Source organism: Mustela nivalis, assembly GCF_964662115.1.
Source record: "Mustela nivalis genome assembly, chromosome: 15".
Lineage (NCBI taxonomy): Eukaryota > Metazoa > Chordata > Mammalia > Carnivora > Mustelidae > Mustela > Mustela nivalis.
The window spans coordinates 50432508-50459936 of NC_139034.1; positions in this window are offsets into that span (position 1 = coordinate 50432508).

Below are 27429 nucleotides of genomic sequence, written 5' to 3' on the forward strand. Positions count from 1 at the left end.
CGATCCCAGGACCCTGAGATCATGACCTGAGCCGAAGGCAGCGGCTTAACCCGCTGAGCCACCCAGGCGCCCCATAATATCTTATTTTTAAAAAATACTTTATTACTAAGACTTTATGAGATTCATAGACATTTTGTCAAGTCTCTCATTTATTCTTTAAAAAAAAAAAGACACATATGCTGAGTAATTACATGGCTTTTTCTGTTTCCCAATTTAACTTCTTTATTGTTTTTGTTTCAACAATATTTTATATTTTAAATATCAGTATGAATTATACTTGCTGTTTATAACACTGATAATCTGTAAACTGCACTGTCTTTACCACTCTGTATCTTAAATTTATACAATAAATCTATTTAAATTCAAACCTCTCCTACAAGGTTTTCAATGGCTGAGAAATAGTGTTTCCCCCATGTAACAAGCAAGTGTTGTAAACATTTTAACAAGTTCACGTTAGTAACAGGATTACTTAATTTAGCATGATACAAAAAGAATGGTTACCTATTCACATTAGTGATTAAATTCCATGTTTAACTTAATCTTACTTTTAATACTGTCCTCCCACCAAAATGTGGCATTCACATATGAAAATGTTTCAGTTGAAATAGCTCCTTAAGTTACAAAGCTATATAAACTCCTCAGGGAGAAGGAAATTTTTGAAGAAGAGTGTGATATAGAATGTGAATGTCTCCTCTCCCACTTCAGCTACCAACAGATTCATGCACAACTCTAGACTCTCAGGATTTCCCCTCGCCCCCACAATACTCATGCGCACAAGTAGGAATTCAATATTTATTTTTTTGGGTGGAAATGCAGAGATAACTTTTATCAGTATTGGTAAGATTCTTGAAATTTAACCACTCCAATATACTTTTTCTTTAAAACTCATTGCCATACTGGTCATCACAACACATATATCCTTGTTTCTTTTGTCTTCCTATAAAAATCTAGAACTAAGGATGTTGGGTCGGAGGAGATGCAAATGTTAAATATTTCCAAACTGTCTTCCTGATAGCTATCAACTTAAAGATGTACCAGTAGTATGTACTGAATCCTTTTTAACATTGATAAAAATGAACAAGATTGATCATAAACCCATAGGCAAAAAAGAATTAACTTTTCATGATATATGTTTTTATTTCTTTTAGTAGTTCCCTGTTCTTGCCATTGTTTTCTAAAAAAATTGTATATTTCTTATGGAAATATAGAAGCTAATACATTGAAAAGATGCCCAAATTATTTTTATCTATTTGCCTTTCAACTTTATGATATTTTTATTAGAGAATTTAAGTCTAAATGTAATCAAATCTGTTAGGTGTTCCTTTTCATTTCTGAGTTTTATATCATAGCTATAAGTGTCTTACCCATCCCAAGATCATAAAAAGTATTAAGCAGTTACAGACTTTTAAAACATGTTTTATTAATTATCCTTCATCTTTATTGAAAGCTATACTAACATGGCAATAATAAGAAAAGCCAAATTTCAAACCGGTACAATACCTTAGCAAGGAATGCATGTTGATGCATTTACCAGGAAAAAGACCCAATTAATGAAGAAAATTTGAACAAATCAGGTTTGAGCCCAACTATAATTTATAGAACATGTCAGATGTTGAGAATACAAGATGAATAAGAGTGTGTCTGCCCTCTGAGAGCTTAGATAGAGTAAGAAAATGGGAGAAAGAAGAAAAGGCTCCCTTAAAAAGCTGATTTCTACGCCATCCAGCAACATTTCCTATAATGTGTTCCTCAGCCCTCATGAAAAAAAATAAAACAGATCTGGAGAAAAATGCATTCCATGAGAGAGTAAGTTTGGAATGTCCTACTTACATATATTTTAGGGCTCCACATAAAATACATTATCCTATGAAATGCTATCACTTAGTAAAAGAAATAATGCATTTCTAAATTGACTGAACATTTTTACTTATAAAGGAGCAATAAGAAATAGTATTTCAGAAGGGGCCTCAGTGGCTCAGTCTGTTGAGTGTCAGACTCATGGTTTTGGCTTAGGTCTGATCTCATGGGGTGTGGGATTGGGCTCCACACTCAATGTGGAGTCTGCTTAAAGGTTCTCTCCTTCTGCCTCTCCCACCACTTGCAGGCACATGCTCTCTAAAATAAATAAATCTTAAAAAAAAAAAATTAAACAAAAAGAAATCGTGTTTCAGAAAACAGAAGATATAGTGTATTTATGATATACAAAATAAATACATTTGATATTTGTGTCTAGACACATAAATAAAAAGTGTTTGTTTATATACTTATAAGCATTAACTTGAATAATCTTCTAGTCTGGGAAATTCTGGTTTTCCACATAGCCTCTGGGAAAGGAAAAGTTTAGATAACTAGAAAGACAATGCCTATCTGCTGAATTTCAACACACTTGATATTCATCTCAAAGGCATTAATTTGAGAGAAACAAAAACCGACTTCCAAAAGCTTGGATTTGAGAACTAAGTCCTCCAAGTCTGTGGTATCTGAGAGAAGAGTTCCAGGGCAATCATTTAAAAGTCTATACCAGTTTCAGGAGATCAAGCACCACCTCTCATCAGTGCCAGACAGTTGCATGGAAACCCAACAAATAAACACTCTTTCACTATGTGAATGAATTCTACCCACAACCACATGGCCAAGGATTACTTGTACTTTCCACTTCTGTCCTGCAAGGACTTGGCTTTCATATTAGCATATATTCCTCTGAAAGTTCAGTGGAGTTCAGCTCATCTGAACTATGCCAGGGGGGGACAATCTTCTCTTTCCAACAATGCAGAACACTTGAAACCACTCTGTCTACCGAGAGCGACAGAAAGGTTGTGAAAGGTGCCGGAGCCCAACATTTACATTTGATGTGTCTCTGGCACAAATTCACTCAGTACTTTCAGTCGAATAAATTATGTTCGGATCCAAACTCAATCTTCTAACACCCACTCTTCTATACTGGATAGTGATGGATAGTTGCTAATTGAACACCTGTCTTTCCTTATTTACAAATGTACATTTTAAATATTTACTTAGTTCAAAGTTCAACTCTCTATCAGAGCTATCACTCTTCCACCCTGAGGCTGCATTTTCTCCCTTCATTTCTTTAACTCATCCCTAGCAAAAACTCTCAACTAAGGCAGCTCTTGTTCCAGAAAGACTTCAGCTTTCCCAGAGTAACATCCCTCTTCCCCATGTAGAACCACTGTTTTTAGTCATGTGCTCTTCTCATTTTAGGTCTTCCACTTCACTGAATGCCCTCTATTCCTATTCATCAGTACATAATACACATTTCCTCAGACCCAGTAAACTAATTTAGTAAAGGTGAGGAAATTATTCCATATTTTTCTGGTTGCTTTGTATCTCCTGTCTTAGTCGTGGGTATCTAATAGACACTTAGTTATTATGTATTTGACAAATGACTTTATAAATAATGTAAACATACCCAAGTACTCCCACAGCAAACTTATATTACAAAATGAAACTAAGGGTCAGGAACTAGTGATGCTTTTTTGATACTCAGCTCTTCACAGTTTCACTATTTCCAACCTCTCCTCAAAAACAGCAATAACCGCCACAATCCTTATTCCAAATGTTTCTATTATGGAAAAGGATAAAATAAGATCCTAGCATGAAAGAGGGTTGATAGGACTGGAGGTTTTCAAAGCGGCAGGTCTGAAGTCATTCAACTATCCTATTTTCAACCTGGAAATTAACTATATTTTCCTATCTCCAACCTCTGTGATCTTTTCCTGGCAACTTATTGGATATATCAAGGGATACTTTCAGGAAACCTGCTAAACATAGTTGAAGTTGTTCTGACCCCTAGAAATTTACCAAGTCAATATTGGTTTATTTGAAAGCTTGTGAGGTTTAAAGTTGATAGGACTTAGATATGTTAAAAGTAGTTAATTCAGTGTCACTCTTTGTATTCTGAATAACCTGTTCTGGTTTACCCTATTTTGAGGTCCATTATTTAACTAAACATTTTAAATGAACATAATGACACATTTTTGTTTTCTTTATGCTGCACCCCTTTTTATAAAAGTTAAGGGCCAGGGACAAATACAACTTTAGAGCAAATTAATGTTACTGATGGCAGACGACATACAAAATCCATCCTCTGAGGTTAAGTTCCAATAGTATTTTATCATTATAGAACATTATCATCAGAATGGCATCACCATAATGATGATCACAGCCTTTTTAATAGTGCTTTCCACTCCTTCACCTTGAGAAAAAATGACCTGTTTTTGAACATAACAGCCACCACTTATTGAATGGCTACTATGTGCCAGGTCCTCCACTAAATACTTTACAAATGTCATCTCCTGTGTAAGGTTTTTTCACACCTCTAGGAACTTACATCTTCACGTTGCAAATAAACCTCTCGAAACACTCTTGTTTAAGTGCCATGACAAGTTCATACCACATGTTGGTGGCAGAGCAGGGATTCAAAGTTGTTTCATTCTCACAGCAAAGCTCAGGCTATTTCTTTTAAGACAGACTTCCTTCCAAATCTATAACAATTAACTCAATATATTATATTTCTTAGTTTGCAAGTCAGTTCCTCTCTAAATTTTTAACTTCTAGTTATCCCATTATAAAAAAAAAAACCTGCCTATACCATACCTATGATATATATATTTCTAAATTTAAAAAGTTGGTCAAATAAAAATAGCTGTGTAGACCAAGATACTACATAAAAGAGAAGTTCCCAGTTCTGAATACAAATATTTAAATAAATTTTTGTAGCCTACTTCCCATTTTTACATGTATTTTAATGACCCTTTTGTTCTTTCTCAATATGTTTTCATTATATCTGCTATTCAAATATGGTATCCTGTGATGAAATAGCATAAGTAAATTAAAAAGACATTGAAGTCTTTACTATATTTGGCTTAATGACAGAATTCAAATATTTAATATTTGGACAGTGACATTTCCACCTTCTGTGACTCTCATCCCTATAAATTAATTTTATCAGTCTTATCTTCTGTGCTAGTAAACTTAATTTTATGAGTCCTGATTCTAACTGTCAAAGTAAATACAATATTCCTAGAAGCTGAGAGAGAACCTCTGTATGAGAAAGTAAAAATCTTTGCTGTCATTCATATATATATATATATATATATATATATATATATGAATACAAATATAGATACATGTATATATATCATTTGATATGTTACCATATGAAACTTGGTAATTTCCAATATCTAAACTTTACTTGCCTTTAGGCTTCTTTCAAGTAGAATACATTTCAGTTCAAATGTATATATTTTTGGAAATGATTCATCATCATCCTAGAAAATATAGCAAATACTTTTATATTTAAAAGAGAAAATTCTAAACTATTCTTGCCTTGAATAACCTTTGTAAAACAAATGATTTTCAGTGCCTTTGGCAAATAGTCACAGGCAAACAGCCTTACTTCTCTTCTTAAAAAAATGCAAAGTTTACCAACCTGAGATTCTTAACTTTCTAGGACTCTGTCCATCATTATAATGAAGGCATCACATTCATCTCTTCTAGAAGACTACAAGAGTTCAAATCACAACCAGTTTCTATTCAATTATAGAGCCTGATCTCTAGTCTCTAGAGAACATGGTGAATTTTAGAATTTGTATGAAACAATATTAGAAGGCAGCAAAGAAACAGCAAGAATTACATTTGCAATGGGTATGAGCTGCTCCAGAACACTGGAAATGGAAAAACCATGACATTTCTTCACTTTTTGCCAAGCAAATCAAATCCTGGATGCCCATCAAGTTCTGGATGTCCAACTGCAAAGGCCAACAAAAAGCTCAATGACATACACACACATTATACACACTGGGTGCCATCTCAATCTGGGGCTACTACCATCCAAGAAAATTAGAAGGAAGTATGTAGGCTGAACTGGGAAGATGCCTCTGGTCATCAACAACTGTGCTGGATATTCTTTGGTCACCATGTGAAATAGATCTAACAGATAATTACCTTACTCTCAGCTGTGGTAAACACTTGAAAGCCAGAATTTTAAGGAAACAGAGATAAACTATTAAATAAGAAATTACCAAGAGGACGCCTGGGTGGCTCAATGGGTTAAGCCTCTGCTTTCGGCTCAGGTCATGATCTCAGAGTCCTGGGATTGAAACCCGCATCGGGCTCTCTGCTTGGCAGGGAGCCTGCTTCCCCTTCTCTCTCTCTGCCTGCCTCTCTGCCTACTTGTGACCTCTCTCTCTGTGTCAAATTAAAAAAAAAAAAAAAAAAAAAACTTAAAAAAAAAAAAAAGAAATTACCAAGAATTTGGAGAAAAAAAAGGTCAGGTAAAATTGAAAGTATGGTACCATGAAATTAGATAGTTCCTTCAAGAAAACCAGTTGACTTTATTCCTGAGAGGGGCTCCTGGGTAACTATGAATTATAGCCCTATTAATCTAATTTATATACTTATTCATACTTAGGATACAATAAAATATAAGATTAGGGGATATTTATGGGATTGCATATATTAAGAAAGAGATACAAAACTGTAAGTGAAGATCATTTTGGTTAATTGAGGAATATTTTGGATTACTTTTACAATTGAAAGAGGAGACAAATAATAGCATGCAAATTTTTTTTGAAAAAGTTAAATCCAATGTTGGAAAATTAAAGGATTAGGGAAAGGAGGAAATAGATTTTTTCCAACTATTTGTCCATAAAGTAATGAACATAGATTAAAAATAGATGCAAAGCTGTGAATGGAAGAGTTTCTAAAAACTGCTTGAGGCCATAATAACTTACTCAGCCATAACCATTTAATAGGATTTCTAAAGTAATTAGTAAATCTGCTAGATTTGTAGATATCACTAAGTTTGTGGAGAATAAAATGGCACATGAGTAACAAAATCTAAAGATGAGCAGGAGAAGTTATATACTAGAGGGAGGAGAAACATGAATTTCACAGTATAGAGTACATAGTACCAGTATTAGGTATAAAAAATTACTTCATTTTTAATTTGATCTCCAGTAATCAGCCATATTCCCAGATTAATTACTGTAAGCTTTGCCTTGAAGATAGCACAACATGCTGGAAGGTGAGAATCTTTGAGCAATGGTGAACACAAAATAGAATAATATTGTACTCTTCTGTAAAATAATGATACATTCAGACATGAAATAGTATTTGCATTTCTGGAAACCTCTTCAGGCAAGAAATTAGAACAGTGAGAAAAGTCCATATAATGTAATAAAATTAAGGCAGTGATACACAACTGGGCAGTGAATGATGCTATCCACAGCCACAATTCATTGGCCACACAGTCATACCTTTTGGACTTGAATTATGCTTCAGACTTACCTGTGATTCTTTCTGGACATTCAGATAGTATTCCACACTAGAAACTTAATGAATCATATTATCTTGGGGTATGGTCTAGATGTCTCTATTTTGTAAAGTCACCCCCAGAAGATGATCATAGGGTATAAACTACTCATCGATTGCTTACTAGTTCTTGTTAAAGCTTGAAAAGACAGTATTGTAAATTATCATTGTATCTAGTCCTGTGGGGTGTCTTCTAAAATACCAGTTTTCCTACTAGTAGGGCAAGAACATCAATTAACATCTTTGTCTTTCTTTCCCTCATCTTCATAAGAGCATAAAACTGACTAGACCAATGAGCATCAGGGCCAGACGTGTGTGTGTGTGTGTGTGTGTGTGTGTGTGTGTGTGTTTTCAACTCCTACTCAGCATTATGACAAACTAGTTTCCAACACATTATTTCTTAGATGAATGAATATGTTTATCAAGGACTTCTATGAGCTAAGTACTAAGTAACAGCAAGTTACTTGCATAAGTTACAACTTTTTTTTTTTAACAATCCTAGAGAAATATAACTCCCAAGATTAGTAGAAGGATAGTAAGGTTTACCAAATTTAAGTAGTCTAAAATCACACAACGAGTTAATATCTGCTTTGGCAGTATTAGTCCATAACCCTGCTCTCCATACTACTGGTAGTAGCAAGGCTTAAAAAAAAAAAGGGCAACTATCTTCTCTCCTCTCCTCTCTTCACAAAAGCTTGAGGACTCATGAATTATTGAACCAAAAAATGGTACTCTGTAAGTAGACATTTTGAAAAATTGGAATTCTTCAACCTGGAGAAATAAAAGTCAAGAAGGAATATTACAAAATCCATAAATTCAAAAAATATTATGAGAGAATGGACATGAAAGTTTTTAGCAATCTGAGAACATTTGAAGAGGCTGTCCCCAGAAACTCACAAAGGATACTTTTTAGAAGTAATAAAAGATAACTTCCATTTTACAGAGTTAGTTGTAAAACTGTGAAACTTAAAATCCTGATAATGCCCCATGTTGAAGATATAAATAAATATGAAGAGGGTAGAGAAATTTCCAAAGGTGGCAAGTTCATATCAGATTAGAGGGAAACTAGCACTTGAAAGCCAATACTCTCTAAGCTATTACTTTCATTAATGAGTTCTCTCAATATTTGAAGTTCCCTTTGCTCTGCCTTCTCTCTGCCTAAGTTTTCAAAACTGGTTTGTCATGGTTCTGATAGCTAAACAAATGCTGTGGTTCCCAATGAGGAAAATACTTATTATACAGATGTTGGCTAAGAAAGGCACTTAAAAATCAGCACCAATACATTGTGTTAACAAAACCTGTATTTCACTGGACTTAAAGGAAATAGGACTATGCATATTTTTGCCCTGAATTCCATAATGGGTTTTTTGCCAGTGGTTGGTAACCGGGGACAATTTTGCCTTCTAGGGTACATTCGGCAGGTCTGAAGGCATTTTTGATCGAGACAAATGGGGTAAAGGGTGTAACTAAACTAGTGAATATTCCACAATGCACAGAAGAGCACCCACAACAAAAAGTTATCCAACCCTGTGGGCAGGATCCTAAAATGTCCCTTAAGATTTATTGTCCCACCCAAGTACATATACCCTAAACTGTGAATAAAATGAGATTTCGAGCTTGTGATGTTATGTATTATGTAGCACAGCTGACTTTCAGATAGGGAGAAAATCAAGAGCAGGAATCATATGAACCCTTTAAAAGCAGAGCGTTTTCTCCTGATGGTCAGAAAGGGGAAAGTAGACATGGGGGCGGTTCTTTGTTTCTCTGAGATTCAGGGGCCTGTGGGCAAGGATCTATTAGCAGCTTCTCAGAGCTGAGAGCAGTTCCTGGCTGACATCCAGCAAGACAATAGTGTGTTCATTCTTAAAACCACAGCAAACTGCATTCTTCCCATAACAGAAATGATCTTGGAAAAGGACGTGGAGCCTCCAGACAAGAACTCTGCCCAAGTGAGTAGAAAACCCATCCGTGCTGTATTGGGCTTTTGACCTACAGAACTGTGGGTTAATAAATGGGTGTTTTTAAGTTGCCTAATTTGTCGTTTGTTGTGTAACAATAAAAAACAAAACAAACACAGGCCCAACATTTCAATAGCACCAAGGTTGAGAAATCATAGTTTACGCATTCTAGTCTAGCACTAAAAGGATATTGCTAGGTTTGTTTTCATAGAAATAAGTAAAAAAATGACTGTGGAAGTAATTTTAACTCAAAGTTAAAAGATGTTTCTTTACTATGGGACACCTTGGGAACTTTGATATCTTAATTACGAAGCTACAAGAGAAAATTTAATGCTTTAGTAATTCTAAAGAGCATGTGAACAAAGAACTGTTCTTAGAAAATTAATATCTTCTGAGCCTAAGGTTTCTTAAGATTGAGTTTTGGAAAATGTGCAGATAAGTACACTTTTTAAAAATCAGCTTTACAGTTCATCTTCCTCATTTCTAACAAATTCAATTGTATGTATTAAAAATATGCATCTTTTATAATTTAGACTGTTTCAATAAAGATCTTCATTATTGAGGTCTTGGAATAATCTATAGCATATCTAGAACTTCAAATCTGCAAGGAGATTGTATATTTCATTTGCAAAGGGGAGGAAATAGAGCTAAGGAAAACACAGGTTACACATTGCATCGGCTTCTACTTTTCCTAGTTCTGCTATTGTCTTCTTTCCACGAGGTCTTTTTCTGGTCACTTACATAGCATTCCCAGAAACCTTTATTTTCTCTTTGTTAGTACCTGATTAGTTTTGTCCACTATCCCAGAATATGGAGACCTGGGGCAGGGATTGGCTACCTTTTTTTTCCCCCTGGCTGAGCTCTATTGGCCTACATGAGTTTCAAAATGCCCTCATTGCCCTGTTTGAACATTTCCTTATCACCATCTTTGTTTTCACTTCTAGACTTTCCATCTTCAGTTTTTATTTGCAGTAGTATGAATTTCTCCTAGACCAATACTTACACCATGTGTTGCTCCAACTTGAGAGATGTATTTATTATCTATTACACTACAGATGCTAACCAGCCACTGCTGATTGGATCCATGCTATGGGAAAGCCTTTTTTCCCTATATTAACAATCCTCGCAATGATCTATGGGGAATAACCCATAATAACCCATATCTTTACCAAAACAGCTTTTGGTATTTCTTCAAGTTATCTGTGGGCTGAAGAGAGTATATTCATGTTCCTCATATTATCACCATTAATTGTCTAACAGAGCAAACATGCTTATTTTAAATAATGTTATTCCAAAAGTGACTATGTTCAGTCTATCCTATTGTGTAGCTTTTATAAAAACCATTTTAGAGAAGGATTATTTATATCCACTTAATATAGAGAACAGATTCAAAATCTAGGATGGTAGATTCATTAGTTTAGAAAGCACTTTTATTTTACGCATTGCATGTTGATGCAATCTTCATAGGCTACTGTAAGCCTCTGTCTAAGCACTGAATCACACCTACTGACTTGAGGATAGTTGCTGTCCTTCCAGCATTAAAGGACTTCCAAACCACAGGCTAACTGGCCTCCACGACCTCCTCCCACATTATTACCTTACACAGGTGACACACTCTAGCCAAACTAAATTTGTTACCATTTTAAACTTTTTTTTTTCATTTTACACTCTTCCTGTACTCTTTTAAACATCTGTATTTACTGTTTCCTCTACCCAGAATGTCTCTCATTTAGAGTATATTATAGATGATATTGCAGTAACAAACAGCCTCAAATCTAAGTGATATAACCCCATAGAAATTTATTTCTTGCTAACTATGAACATATTTCTATATATGGCAGGATGGAGGAAGAAGGCAGAGGGAGCATATTGTTCTACAAAGTCTTTCAGAGAGACAGATTGATGCAGACCCTGTAAGTTATTGTCTCTACATTTTCTCATCAATTTCTCATTTTCTCATGAATTGATTTCTCATCAATGGGGGAACATCTACTTTTGAGGGTAATACATAAAGCACTTCTGAAGTCCAAAGAGAACATTCATTCCCTCTTTCTCCTTCTTTCCCTTCTCTCCTAAACACCTGTCACATTCCACCTTTCATTTTGTCTTGTATTAGTACTATTTTTTTGCTTGCTAGATTTTAAGTGTTGCAGGGTCACAGCACGTGCTTTGTTCATTCTTGTCCTGCCTTAGCTTTAAGCACCTAGCGTAGTTTCCACTGGACATTTTTAAATACTTGGAGAGGACGCATGATTCTCCAATACAGAAATGACTTGCTAAGAGTTCTTTGTAATCCTAGATCTATCTAATCTGAAATTGACTTAGAAATAAAGCATTAGACATTTTATTTTTCAAAAGTCACATGAAGTATAAATGCATAACTAAGGTTAGCTTTAACTTTTCTCCCAGGCAAACCTGGATTTTTTTCTTTCAAGTTTATGGCTCAACAAACTTTTTTCCCCAAAGCATGGGATGTGGGATACAGTAATAGCTTATACATATTTATGAATGAAGTCTGATCCATCTGCAGAAAATCTGTAAGAGTTCGGAGATATTATATATCTATAAAAAATAAATTAGTATTGACTCTTAAGAAGAGTTGTTCTAAGAATATCAGAAGAAAAATATTTCAGAAACTTTAAGATGAAATTCTTTAAGATACTAAGTAATTTCCACATCCAGTGTGAGGCTCGAACTCACAACTTGGAGATGTGGAGCCACATGTTCTACTGACTGAGCCAAGCAGGTGCCCCTGCCTGGGTTGAAATCCCCCCCTCGCTTTTTTTTTTTTTTTTTAAGATTTTATTTATTTATTTGTTGGAAGAGAGCACAAGCAGGGGAGCAGCAGGCAGAGCAGTCAGAGGGAGAAGCAGACTGCCTGCTGAGCAAGGTGTGGTATCTGAGCAAGGAGCAAAATGTGAGATTTGGTTCCTAGACTCTGGGATCATGACCAGCACTGAAGGCAGATGCTTAACCGACAGAGCCACCCAGGCATCCCTTCAGTTGAAATTCTTAAGCCACATATAAAGTTAAAGCTAACCTTAGTTATGCATTTATACTTCATGTGACTTTTGAAAAATAAAATGTCTAATGCTTTATTTCTAAGTCAATTTCAGATTAGATAGATCTAGGATTACAAAGAACTCTTAGCAAGTCATTTCTGTATTGGAGAATCATGCGTCCTCTCCAAGTATTGAAAAATGTCCAGTGGAAACTACGCTAGGTGCTTAAAGCTAAGGCAGGACAAGAATGAACAAAGCACATGCTGTGACCCTGCAACACTTAATTATTTTTAAAATTTTATACTTTTTTATTGGAATTTAGTAGGTACTTTCATACTGGGCTGGTAACAATGCTGGAAAGTCCTACTTCTATAAATGCTCTTTTCAGTATTTGCATGGCCTTGAGGTGTCTGGCTGGCACAAAGCACTTGGGTTCCATGTTCCTAACTTGATCTAGAACTGCAATAATTCAAATGTGAAAATATGAAAAGGCTTACCCATTCTGATCAAGTTGCCTTACTTGTAACCTGTGAGAAAAAGATCAGAAGCAGTATGAACTGAAAGGCATGATGCAAATCATTGCTGCTGTACAACTGTTTCTACAGGATTAGTTTCCTTTAACAGTTGTCATCTATAGATTAATATATAGATTAATAATACATTTTCAAGAAAAAAAAATTCACCAATGAGATTGTGCTTCAGAAAAACAATAAAAAATTCTCAACTACATGGCTAACTATATACGTGTACAAATGCGTTTAAACACACCTCACCTACAGAAAGTGGGTTGGGAAAAAAAGCCTTACTAAATACATTCAGGAATGCTCTAGGAAGAGCTAGGTTTTGAGAAAACATTTGTATCTGAAATGTGCATTTAACTTACAAATTCCTTGCTTCTTGATATTCTAGGTGTCAACCAATTTTTCACCAGATTTTCAACCCATAAAAAGAAGTTGTAAATTTAAGAAAAATGAGAGTGTGATTCCAAGACAAATACATCACAAAAGTGTGAATAAGAAAGAAATGCGTTGTTCCAGCATAGGCAGGTATTCCTCTTAATTTATGGACCCGGTTGTCCTGCTTGTAAAATTCCATTTTTTATGGAATAGAGAATTATGGCTGCTGTAAGTTGTAACAAAATGGCTAAACGCCTGAGGAAAATATAATAAGGACATTTGGGTTTAGAATATAATATCCAAAAGCTTTCACTGGGAAGTGAGACAAAGTTATCCTAGTTTATTTATTTATTTTTTTATTTTAATACATTGGGGCTGACTGCCAATATCAAATATAATAATCTGAATGCTACCACATACACTAATGTAATCTTTGAAAAGACTGGACAAAAAGTCTGCATGTATTAATAGTTAAAATAGTTAAAAATCTACGACTTTTTCCCTAACTTGAAAAATATTCATTTGTCTAATTTGGGCTAGATATTAGATATCTTCAGGACTTTGGTTTGCTACATATAATCAAACAAGATCAGAATGTTGAGGAGAAAGAGGATGTAACTAGACAGTACTGGCTGTCCACTCCCTCCCCCCAACCTCTTTTTTTTTTTTTTTAGAGGAATGGAAACCCAGTTCTATTTGGTTTAATAATATTTCCAGCTAAATACAGGATTTTCCAGGCTGCTGCCCACCTAGGTGTGGTCTAAGGGATATGCTTCTGGCCAATAAAATGTAAATGGTATAATACTGGGCAGAACCCCAAGGAGAGTGCTTTATTCTTGGATTAAATGAAACAGATTTAGCTGTCATCCCCCTTTTACTTTTAGTTTCCGCCTCCTCTTTTATCTTCTGGGATGTCTTTGTGATGCATGGGAGTGCAGAGCCCTGTTGCAATTGAGGATAAAAGTTACTTTTCAAAACCCGCAGGCCCCATAGGTAGATGGTGCCTGAGGCATTGATGACATCGTAGGGCTGCTGCCCTAGTTATGGGTTCCTGTTATAGGAGGAACATCAATCACTTTTGCAATGTTTCTTATATACTTTTAAACACAAAGAAGAACAAGGAGAAAGGGGTGGGGGACGACAATAAATTCATGTTGTTTAGAAAGAGGACACAGAAGAGTTTTAATGCAGACAGTAATTGTGAACCTCATCTTCCTGCTTAAGAAATGACTTCAAGAGCCCTGACATATGCAGTCCAGGTAGGAGATGAAAAAAATAAAAGGGGACATGAAGTTGAGTTGGGGCCTCTTTTAAAAGGTCTTAGACTCCTGATTCAGTAACTGTATTTGGACCAAAAGAGTCACATGCCCACCCCTCTTCTAACAAGGAGCTGGGGAGGGTATCGCTTTGCCTTGGTACGGCACCACTCCAGCAATTCAGGCTTTGGGCTGGTAATAGAAAAATCAAAATGGCTACCCTAATGCTTCGGTGAAGCTGGGATTTTAAAGTAAACGTTTTCTGTCTTCTGCAAACTTCCCTTCCCTCCTTCTTAGTCTTTTGTTTCTGGAACCTAGTACCACCTAACACATGACAAAGGAGTCTGGCATCAAGGACATGATCTCATCAAAACCAGGTCTTGTATTTCCCTATGAAACCCCCCAAGCCCATTTTCTCAGGTCAGGCATGCAATAGTTTTAAGACCATAACCTGCTGCAGCCTCCTCTGTCCAGCAAAGCAATAAAGCTATTGTTTCTCTTTATCCCAAATTCTGCTTTGTGTATTTTGGCTCTGAAGCACAGAAGTTGGTTTTCAACCATAATAGGAAGGGGGAGAGAAAGCTGCTTTACCATTGCAATATTAAGCTCATGAATGAGGTGGGTGTATTTTTTTCTACTATCCTCTCGGAAATTTGGGGGCAAGTCTTGCTTTCAAGATATTTCAGATATTTTTCAATATATGTTGACAATGTTGCACTATAATCTTCGGCTCACCAAAAGCAAAACTGAGGTTAGGGCTGATCTCTAATTCAAATCTTGAAGTGGGGAGAATGGGACTTGCTCTCTCTAGACTCCTGGCAAACAGACATGTTTTTGTTCTCTCTCCTAGTGGGTTGGTCTTTCCTACTACCATTTCACTGAGGGTGAAAATCCTATGTTCCGAAGCTCTTTGGATCCTTGTCTTTTGAGACATCATGGGTTCTAGGTGTCCATTTTACTTCTATCCACTCCCATCTTTTAAAAACTCTGCTTCTTAGTGACTGGGATGTCTTTAAAACACATCTGCAAATTCTTTGGAATTTCCCCCAGATAGTAGAATCATGTCCCAAAGTAAAGTTTTTAACTTTTTCTTTCCTTTTCTTTTTTCTTTCTTTTCTTTTTTTTTTTTTTTTTTAAGATTTTATTTGTTTATTTGACAAAGAAAGAGACAGCGAGAGAGGGAACACAAGCATGGTGGACTGGTTTTGGGTTTTTTAGTTTGTTTTTTTTGCTTTGTTTTGTTTTTGTTTTTGTTTTCCGCAGTCACAGTAACCGGAACACTTAATGGCAATGACATCCTCTTGACCATGTAAAGCTCACCTTCCCAGCTTGCTTTCAGTTTCTTCATTTGTGAAACGTGGGGATTTTACCTTTCCAGAAACATTTTTCATTGAAAATAACACTGTATTCAGGGGGAAATACACAGCGTTAAAATTTTATTTTAGAAAATCTTTCTTAAAAGTTTGAAAAACAGCAAGAAAATAAAGAACGTAAGTATCTGGGCCTCATGTATTTGTGTGCAGGACATAAATCCAGCTATAAATTCAATTTCTATAATTGTAAGCTTTTCAAGTTCTCTATTTCTTCTTGAGCCCATTTCTATAAACTATTCAAGAAATTGCTCATTTATCTAAGACTTTGATTTGCTGGTATTTAAGACATTCTCCTTTATTTACAAAAATTTAATGTGGAATTTTACCTTTTAGTTGTGCCTTGTGTGTTTTTCTTTAAACTCAGTGTTCCTATTTTATTCAACTTTACAAATAACTTTTGACATTTATTTTTTTCCTCTGTTGAATCTTTAAAATTTAAATTGTTTTTCTTCTCTACACCTTTAAAAATTCCCTCTGACCTTTATAGCATCCTCAAAGTTTAAGAGGTTTCTCATCTTCTCCCTCCATGGCAGAGTCAAGTATTTTAAGTGATCTATATATCACATATTCTATTTTTAAGAAATGAAGTTATGAAAGGAACAGAAAGTTGTAGTGAAAGGTTAGGATAAGAATTAAGTTTTTAGAAATTTAAGGTATGCTCTTGGGAGTCAGCTACAGAAATTGAGGGGTAACAGAGGTCACTGAGTGAAGAAAAGAAAGAAACGTGGTTGTTTAATGGATATCCAAATTGTTATATGCGTATTTCTCACTCTTGGGGCAAGAGTTGCAATGACCAGAGAGCCTTCGGTTCAGCTTAATTCCTGAATGATAAGTGACTCTTCCAAGTAGATTAATGAAAAGGAGGGCAAGAGGGTAGGAATTTGAAAGCGGGGATTCTTTAAGAGGGTAAAAGAGTAAGAATTAAGCCTGGAGGGCGCCTGGGTGGCTCAGTGGGTTAAAGCCTCTGCCTTCAGCTCAGGTCATGATCCCAGGGTCCTGGGATCGAGCCCCACATCGGGCTCTCTGCTCAGTGGGGAGCCTGCTTCCCCCTCTCTCTCTGCCTGCCTCTGCCTACTTGTGATCTCTGTCTGTCAAATAAATAAAATAAAAATCTTAAAAAAAAAAAAAAAAGAATTAAGCCTGAAAAAGCATGTCTAGAAAAATGGGGACTTTGCTTCCTGGTTTCATAGTCAATTAACATGAGGTAAGGGAAAATAACTGATTTTCATGCATGGTGGCTGCAGAAGAAGCAGAAGTTTCTAGTGGAAATCTAGGTTTCAGTTTAAGAAGGAAAGTATAAGTAAGGTGTTTTTTTTTTTTTTTAAGATTTTATTTATTTATTTGACAGACAGAGATCACAAGTAGGCAGAGAGACAGGCAGAGAGAGAGGAGGAAGCAGGCTCCCCACTCAGCAGACAGCCCGATGCAGGGGCTCGATTCCAGGACCCTGAGATCATGACCTGAGCCGAAGGCAGAGGCTTAACCCACCGAGCCACCCAGGTGCCCTATAAGGAAGGTTCTTATAAAGAGACTATAATTACAGAGAACTTTTGAAGTTCAATGAAACTGGATTTTGCAACAAGAGTGGAAAGCTGAATAGGAGTAAGAGAACGAGAGTCATGGGTAAGTGGAAGGGTAATACAGCTTCAGAAATTGCAACTATGAGAGGTATGGATGGAATATACCATGAATAGGGACTATTCAGTGGAACATCAGGGGGTACTGGTCACTGATGTGGGGAGCCTACATTGGCATGTGGAATAATCTCAACAGGTGCTGCATAAACTCAGTCTAAGTGCAAAAGTGCATTGTCCCTGAGCCTTGTCCTGCTTCTCATCTTCAGGGCTGGTCAGTGCTCTTCCACTACTGTTTGAACTTAGACTTGCTGAGTCCCATCTGCTGTCACGCACAGGTCTCTCAGTTACTACAAAGGGAGAGTACCTTTGGGTACTTTATTTTCTCTGATAAGTAGAGGCAGCACATGGTTAAGTAAAAGTTATATTATCAGATCTTTTAAGATAGAGTATTAAAGCATGAATTGGGGTTTTCATGAATAATTCTGGCAATGAAAGAAAGTTGGTACTTCAAGTATTGGGAGCTAAGAGCACCAGTTTGGTGTTAGGTTGCACTGGCTGGCATTCTTTCTCTTTGCTTCCGAAAGCAAGGCGTTTTTTTCTGGTAATGGAATGAAATAATAGAGACCTTATGTGAAGCACTAGACAAGGATACTTCTTTCCTGATAATCCTTGTTATTCTCTTCAATAGGCTTTTTAGCTATTATACTGTACATTTTCGACATTAATATTCCCATTTTCTCCCTTAAATTACCCAATAAGAATGATATAAAAGTTATTTCCAGTACATTTTCATTTAAGGATAATGATCACTAATGACTACAAAGCTGAGATTTCCTTAAGAAAGTGAATATAGCTAAAGATGAGCAAGGCTGGTATTAGTGATAAATACTGAAGATTAGCCTTCTTACTGGGGTAGAGAAAAGATATTTAGATGGCTAATTTGTAATGAAAATTAGAATAAAACCTATAGTTACTAAATAGTTCTAGGCCAGCTACTGCTTACGAACAAGTCTTGCATCCCTATATCTCCATCAATCTTTCTTCTAACTGCAACTTAAATGTTGGAGGCAGCCCTAAATCCACTGACACTGCCAGGACACAGGATCTCCTCGTATGCATAACAAGTTCCTGCCCCTAAGTCACAATTAGCATATTCTTTCCAAGTCTCTAATAACTACAAAGTACATTATGATTTTGGGCACTTCCATCTTTTTTTTTTTAAGATTTTGTTTATTTTTTGACAAACAGACATACAGCAAGAGAGGGAACACAAGCAGGGGGAATGAGAGGGAGAAGCAGGCTTCCTGTGCAGTGCAGAGCTCGATGCAGGACTGGATCCTAGAGCCCTGGGATCATGACCTGAGTGGAAGGCAGATGCTTAACGACTGAGCCACCCAGGTGCCCCACTGGCTCTTCCATTTTAAATGTATTTTTGGTTTAAATACATTTTGGTTTAAAATACATTTTGGTTTAAGTAAATGTATTTTTGGTTTAAATACTTGATTTGAAAGTCATTTAAAATAGTTGTTCTACATATTTTCCTTTAAGATTTTTACTAAATGTGTACACTACTTCCATTTCTCTTGTTTTTAGCTCTTTATGCTGGCTGCCCTTCGTCCATGCAAATGCAAATGGTGAGTATTAGTCACTGCCCCCCACCAATCCCCAACATGCACACACTTTTCAGCTTTTCAACCTTACTTCTTCTGGTCATACCTTCCTAAAACTCCCTCATCTGGGACTAGTGCTGCTCTGCCTCTGCCATCTGACTGCAGCATTCCTCATGGATCCTTTAGTCTTCCTGGTCCACCACAGAGCCAGTTAGAACCCCGGGAACAAACATGTAGGAGTCAATTTGCTCCTGAGTCAGTTTTTTACTTCCTTTGTGGTGGTGGCTTATGAGCATAACTGGATTTTGTCCTAGAATTCTAGTTTCATTTCAAGATATAATCAGTCCTAAAGTGTGTTGCCTGGTTGAAGGTTCTCTCTTACCCCTTAATCCGATAGCACTGGGGTTCTATCTGAATTTGGGATACTGAACTTGCCAGTCATAGAAAACATTACTTAACATTGTCTGAAATCACATGGATCTGGCCAAATCATATGGCCTGTTTCTAGTCTGCCTTGATATATATCTGGAACTCGTGTTTACAAATATCAGTTTTCAGTTTATTTTATGACCATATAAATTTTATATAAGGTTTTGACATTACTAAGACAATTGAGCCACAAGCTTGAATTTCTAATAACATGCCAAGGACTATAACATGAAACAAGGACTATATCATGTATCTTCTATATAGACTGACAATCACACTGCTTGTGTCTTTCCTAGCACTCTAATTCTGAAAAAGCTCACCTAATCTCAAGCACAAAGGGGTCTAGTTTTCACTAAGTAGAATTTAAATTGTACCCAGATACTATAGCCTGTCTCATGGATTCTGGAAACTCCACTGTAGGTATGGTAAGGGGTATCAAGAATGAGTGAAAGTGCAACAGTATGTATATACAAGTACCCTCCTTTTTGGTGTAGAGGGTACTTGTGTATGTATACACACTTGCACACATACTCACTTTGTAAGGTTTAATAGTGATAAGTTTACTATGCCTTTGTAGACGATTACTCCTTCCTCGTAGCAAAGACCTTAGAGACCAAGAATGGTATCTCAGTTATCCTTTCTCAAGTAGCACTTAAATATGCTAGTAATATAAGTACCTAACACATTCGAAGGAGAATTACATTCATGTAAGGAGAAAAGAGAAATTCATTAGTTTAGAATAAGAAGATGGAGAAAGTAGTTTCAGTAAAACTCACTGACCTGCTACTACTTTCCACAGGAATTATTTAACATTCTCTGTCCTATTCCATAAAGTTGACTATAACCCTACTGAATGATTCAGTTAGGTGCAAGGAGAAGTTTTTAAACTTCCTGACACATTTCCTGGCTTATCCACCACTAATGGGTGGACAAGAATATACATCTTTTTTTTTTTTTTAAATTTTCTAGTATCTTTAGTTTTATGGAGAAAAAGCAATCCCAAGGAAGTCATGACAACATTAATAAAATATTTGTTTTGATAAATCTATGTTTGTTATTTTGGGTATGCTTGGTTTGGTAAAACAGACCACACAATGTTGACCATTGAGCCTTAGAGTTAATTAAACTATACCCATCATAAATAATGTGTATCAAATAGTAATACTGGCTAGAGGTTTAGCTTTTGGTATTAAGGTATAATATTTTCATTAGCTTTTAGTTTGTTCTTTTCATGACAGTATGGGAGTTGAATTATTTAAAGAAAATATCCACAAGGGCAACTATTCAATTATTTTTATACATCACTGATGGAAGTTAATAAAATGTGCTATTTGTTTTCTTATCTACCTTGACTATGATTTACATGTTTAGTCATATTTATATATTTGAATAATACTGAATTGGCATGTAGTGAAGGTAGATACTTTACATTGAATGTCTTTTTTTCCCTTCAGTTGATTCCCATGGTAGTCTAGCCTGTTCTTATGTACCAAATATTTCTATTTCATAAAATTTAGAATAAATTATTCACCCATGTTCCCTTCTCCTTTTCACCTGAACCCACTTTCCCATCTCTCTTTTCTTCAATTCTTGATTATTTATATTTATACAGCTAAAACTAAAACTCTGAACTTAAAAACAATACATGATCTCTGCCCACAAGAGGCTTTTAATCCAGTAAGAGAAAAGATATATGAATTTCAAAAGTTAATTGACAATCTGCTGACAGTAATCCAGATATGTGTTTTTCATAAGTTCCACCACAGCTAGGATAATATATTTTTAAAAAGATTTTATTTATTTATTTGACAGAGGGAGAGAGACAGTGAGAACAGGAACACAAGTAAGGGGAGTGGGAGAGGGAAAGGCAGGCTCCGGGCTGAACAGGGAACCCAATGTGGGGTTCCATCCCAGGACCCTGAGATCATGACCTGAGCTGAAGACAGAGGTTTAACCGACTGAGCCAACCAGATGCCCTGCTATACACACACACACACACACACACACACACACACACACACACATATATGCATACATATATATATGTATATATATATATATATAAAATGTGTACTTTTCCTTAAAATTTCCTTAAAATAATAAGGTGAGAGAAGATTTCATATGCCTCAAAGACTAGAAAGTACCCTGAGTACAACAGCATAAATCAAATAAAGCTGACACAGAAAAATGACAAAACATAAACTGTATTATAACATTTCCATTCTCCACACCTAATAAAGAGAATAAACAAAGGGACAAAAAGTAAAAGTAGCAAAAACAAAACAAAACAAAACACACCAGCATTCAAACCAAGGGTAAACACTCATGAGACAGTTGGAAACTTATTGGCCAGAGATGGAAAAGCTATGAATACATGAATGTTACTCTACCCACCAGTAGAAGCATGTTGGTGTGCAAGAAGTTGAAGGCAAGGGGGGTAGAAATTGTTGGCTATCTCCCCTATCTAGTCTCCCTTTCTTTAAAAATAAAAATCTGTTCAAGGTGTTTATATTATACCAGAAAGATACATGAATTTAATAAATTAAGTTCCTCTAATAAATTATAATTGACAAAAAAAATTATAATTGACAGTTCTTCAAAAGGGTATTCTATTAATCTATTTGGGGGTTAACTTCATTCTATTACTTACCTATTGCTGCATGACAAATCATTCCCAAATTTATCAGCTTAAAAAAGACATTTGTTGGGACCTCTGGGTGGCTCAGTAGGTTAAGTATCTGCCTTCGGCTCAGGTCTGATCCCAGGAATCGAGCTCCACTTCTGGCTCCTTGTTCAGTGGGGAGTCTGCTTCTTCCTCTCCATCTGCCTGCCACTTCCTCTGCCTGTGCTCTCTGACAAATAAATAAATAAATAAATCTTTTAAAAATATCTGTTATACCAGAGTTCCTTGACAGCTCCCCAGGTTCAGAAATCTCGGTGCTATTTAGCTGGCTCCTTGGACTCATTGTATCTCTTAAGTCCAAGATCAAGGTACAAGTTGGGACTATAATCCTCTAAAGGCTGGACTCCAGGAGGAGCCCCTTCCAAGCTCACTTACGTGACTAGATTCTTAGGTCCTTGCTGGCTATTGGTGGGAGGCATTTTTCCCCATATGAACCTCCTCCTTGAGTAGCTCAAACACTGCAGCTAGTCTGTCTCAGAAGAAAGGAGCCAAGATACAGATTATGGAAGGGTGTGCAGAACAAAAACCTTCATAAGTTCATTCTGAGAGGGTAGTCCATCACTTTTGCCTTCTGTTCATTATAAGAGTGTCACTGGGTCAGCCGACACTCAGAGGGAGGGATTATACCAGACTGCGAATACTAAGAGACCAGAATTATTACCTCCATCCTCAGGTTACGTACCACATCCGTATCAAATGCTTTTGATACAGTAAAAGAAATACGATTCCAACAGTCTGATCTGCACCTTGTCTAGACTTTAAGGAAAAAAAAATTATAGAAAAAGCAACTCAAACTGCCTTTGTCAAAAAAAGAAAGAAAGGTAATTTATTTAACAAAAAGTCTCAGCCTCAAGGTTGTCCTCACTGTAGGTCCATCAGGATTCTGTTGTGCCCCTGACAGGTGACTGCTTTCTAAATAGTTCTGAATGGATTCTATTGATCTGTCTTGGGCTCCATGCTCATCCCTACAGCTAGGGGGAATGAAACTCCTCCCAACTGTCCAGTCCTCAGTCACCTTCCCACTCCTGGAATCTGGGGGAAGGGGACGGAGCAGAAGTCTAAATCCTATGAATGGAAAGTAGGGGAAGGAAAAATTGAGGTGCTGTTACCACAGTAAAACATACTGGCTAAAAAGCAAGAAGTCACTCTTGCCCACTGCATCCATCTATTCCCCTCTATGCATCTACTTGCTCTAATTCATGCAGATCACTAGGTTTGTAGTAGATCTAGAGATGGACATGGTGATATTTTGTTTTACTGGCAGAAGTAAGAGAACTTATCCTCATGAGAAAAAGTCCATGTTAAATACTTGTATAAAGAAGCAAAAAAATAATCCAGAGTTTTTCAAGTATGTGCTATAGAAGCAAAATGTTTCTTGGGGTGGCCGGATGACTCAGTTGGGTAAATGCCTCACTCTTGATTTTTGTCGCAGGCCATGGTCTCAGGGTGGTTAGATCAAACCCTGTGCTGGTCTCTGTGCTCAGTGCTGAATATGCTTAAGGTTCTCTCTCTTCTCTGACCACTCCCACCCATAAATGATGTACTTGCTCTCTCTCTAAATAAATAAAATCTTAAAAAAAAAAAAGTTTGCTAAGCTTTGCCCCAGCCTCATCAAGATGTAATCAACATGTAACATAGTATAAGTTTAAGGCATACAACTGCTGATTTGATTTATATATTGCAAAATGATCATTACTATGGCATTGGCTAACAACCAGTCACATCACTACCATTTCTTTTTTTGGGAAAATGTTTAAAATCTACTTTTTACTTTTAGCAACTTTTAAGTATATATACTATTAACTATAATCACCATGCTGTATATTAGATTTCCAGAACTTACGTTCTACTGGAAGTTTATATTTTTTGCCCAGCATCTTCCCCTTTCCCCTACCCCTAATAACCACCATTCTAGTTTGTTTCTATCAATTTAGCTTTCTAGAAGTTCCAGAGTGGAAAGTTCTGCCTTCCTCCCCTCTTCTCCATGTCCAAGACAGACAGTGGATTGTACTAACATTTCTACTCTACCAACTCATGTATCAAGGAGACTGTGCCAGGACTGTGGGTCAGGTGGCTTGGGTTCACCCTGATTGCTTTCTCCAGCACTTCCATTCATGACAGCTTGTTCACTTTGAATACCACACTTTCGTGTCTCTTCATTAGTGCAGAAGCAGAAGGAGAGGCAGTAATTTATTAACAGTCTTAACTACCAATAGATATATAAATGGTGAAAACATCTTCACCTCAAAATCTAGAAGGGAATTACTCAGCCATTAAAAAGAATGAAATCTTGCCATTTGCAACAATGTAGATGGAACTAGAGTGTATCATGCCAAGTGATATAAGTCAGAGAAAGGCAAATGCCACACAGGATTTCACTTATATATGGAATTTAAGAAACAAAACAGAGAAACGCAGAGGAAGGGAAGGAAAAATTAAAAAAAAAAAAAAAAGATAAAAACAGAGAGAGAGGCAAACCATAAGAGATTCTTCACTCTAGAGAACAAACTAAGAGTTACTTAAGAGGGGAGGTGGATGGGGGAATGGACTAAATGAGTGATTAGCATTAAGGAAGGCATGTGTTAGGATGCCCACTGGGTGTTATACGCAACTGATGCAATGCTAAATTCTACTCCTGAACCAATACATACTATATCTTAACTAACTTGAATGTAAACAAAAACTTGTAAGAAAAAGAAAATAATGAAATAAATAATTTTTTTTTTAAGAAATCTAGCAGGGAGTCTTGGAGTACAGACAGTAAGCAGCTCAGACAAAGATATGGCACATAACCAGTACAGTAGCCCCGCTGCACCACCATGTAGCAGTAGAAAACACAAAACCTGCTAATACTGTTTTCCTCTGCTGAAAAAAAGCACGAGAATCCCAGAGAATAAGCAGGGCCTGGGTGGCTCAGTTGGTTGAGTGTCTGCCTTCAGCTCAGGTCGTGATCTCAGGGTCCTGGAATGGAGCCCCACATCAGGCTTTCTGCTCAGGAGAGTTTGCTTCTCCCTCTCTCTCTCTCTTTCTCTCTGACCCTCCTCCTGCTTGTTCATACTCCCTCCCTTCTTCCCTCCTCCCCTTCCCTTCCCAAAACCAAACCAAACAAAACAAAACAGAATCCTAGAGAATAAGATCATAATGCTTATTGTTACAATTCCTAGCTTTAAAAAAAAAAAAAAAAGCCATAGGAGAAGAAATCAAAGGAAAGAAACAAGAGATGCTGGACGTTATGGGTACTATCAGAGAAAAATACAAAGGGGATCTAGAAAATTTAGCCTGAGTATAAAACTTTTTATCTGCTTGAGATTATCTTCGTCTCTCCTGTTTGGTGACTGTGGGGATCAAATAAGAAAGACTGAATAATGTACAGCTTTCTAAGGTGCTGCGCATATTTCAGGATTTTTATTATGCCCTTCATCCTCTTATCATCTATTCTTTTGGTTTGAAGAATTTGTTTTCTTGGAACGGTTCTTACCCATTTGACTAACTATAAAATTTATATATTCTTCCCATTCTTCCCATGAGTGTTTTCATGATTTTCTCACTGAAATAGAGCAGTTATTTAAACTCTTCAATAATCAAGAAGGCGATCTTTTAGGGACCACAGCATTTGCTCCACAAGCAAGTCCTAACCCTCAAGCCACGATCACTTCCTTGTTTGTATCTGATTGCTTTTTTCGGTACCAAAATTTCTAATTACTAGAATCAACTTGTCATCAAAATGGTTTTCTGTCTAGAAAGACTTATTCACTCTATTTTCCATTATCTCTCCTAGATCTTCCTTGAGCTTATTTTTTCATTAACAGATTACTATCTATATATCCCATCAGTTTTATTTCTTTCCACCAGATTTATTACTTGCACCTCACTGCATTCAGACAGCTATTGTAATCTTTTCAGGTTATTTCCAAGTTTCCTTTGTTTTCCACAGATGTAGTTCTTATGATGTTGATATCCTTAGGAAAAGAAATGTCAATCTGAATTTGATTTACCAAAAGTGTGTGTGGCGGGGGAGGGAGGTGGGGGTCTAGGCAAGAAGACTCTTGACACATAAGGTGTGTTACAGACCCATAAAAGATAGTTTAAGTAAAAATTATATACATCAAACCTGATTTTCCTACAGAAATAATAGTAAAATATTTTTGACAGAGGCATACCACTGGATTTTTTAACAGAAATGTCCATATATTTTATACTTAATCCAGTATGAATAATTTTTAAAGATTAGAATACTAAATCTTTTCAAATGTGTTAGTGGAATAAGCTTACCAATCATATATAATTTTATTTAATGTATTACTTAATATTGAGTTATCATATTTTTGCCAAAGTTAAATCTTATCTTAGTAATTCCAGACATAGTTTGGAAAAATTGGAAAGAGTAAATAAATATTTCCTAGGTCAAAGTGTTCTGAAATATTTTTTTCTTTTGGTAAGTAATAATAATGGACAAATTTGAGGAGATTTAGTTTTTGTGAAGCCCTCTAAAAAATGACCTGTGGAGAGCTACAAGAATGCTTAGGCTTTAAAATGGGGGTGGATCCTTTGATAAGCAAACCAAACTATAGAATGAAATCATCTGTGCGGCTCTATGTGCTGATGAAAGGTGATATAAATGTAAGTGATGAGGTTCCTAAATGTAAAATTCTAGAACCAGTCCTACTCACCTGCTTCCCCTGGTAGACAGTCTTGCAAAGGGAATTTCAAATGGGTTTTAAACGAAAATAGTCCGTCCTGAATGTTTTGCCTTCTGATAGCAATGTTATTCTTTTAGGTCAGGACAGTATTGAACTCTGTGGATTTTTTCACTAAAAGCCCTTGTGTAAGAATAAGATAAATTAATTTCACATATTCATTGGTACATGGCAGACACTTACACTAGTTATTTATTGCATAAACAAATGAACTAATGGCTTCTGGATAGAAAAACAGCCGACTGAAAGTTAAAGTAAATAACTTTGCTTTTAGAGAGCCCTAAACAAGAGCCTGAACTGGCCATTTGAATGCATTCAACCCTTTTCTCACCTCAATTTATTCTAGCCCATTTTTTGGGTATTGAGCCATCACAGCCAAAGCAGGAGCACTAATCAAATACACCAACCACAGATTTACTCACAGTTTACATCTGTGAAGTTGAACACACCATAAATATTCTGCTAAGCTTTCTCTTAAATCTGCCTGCAAGTACCTTACAGGATTATGGTAATATAAAATTTTTCTACCTTCATCATATTTATAGTAATGAGTAGTTTAATTGACTTCCCTACAGCAGAACTCTCTTCCTTTTGAATTAAAATAAGAGTAAAGATG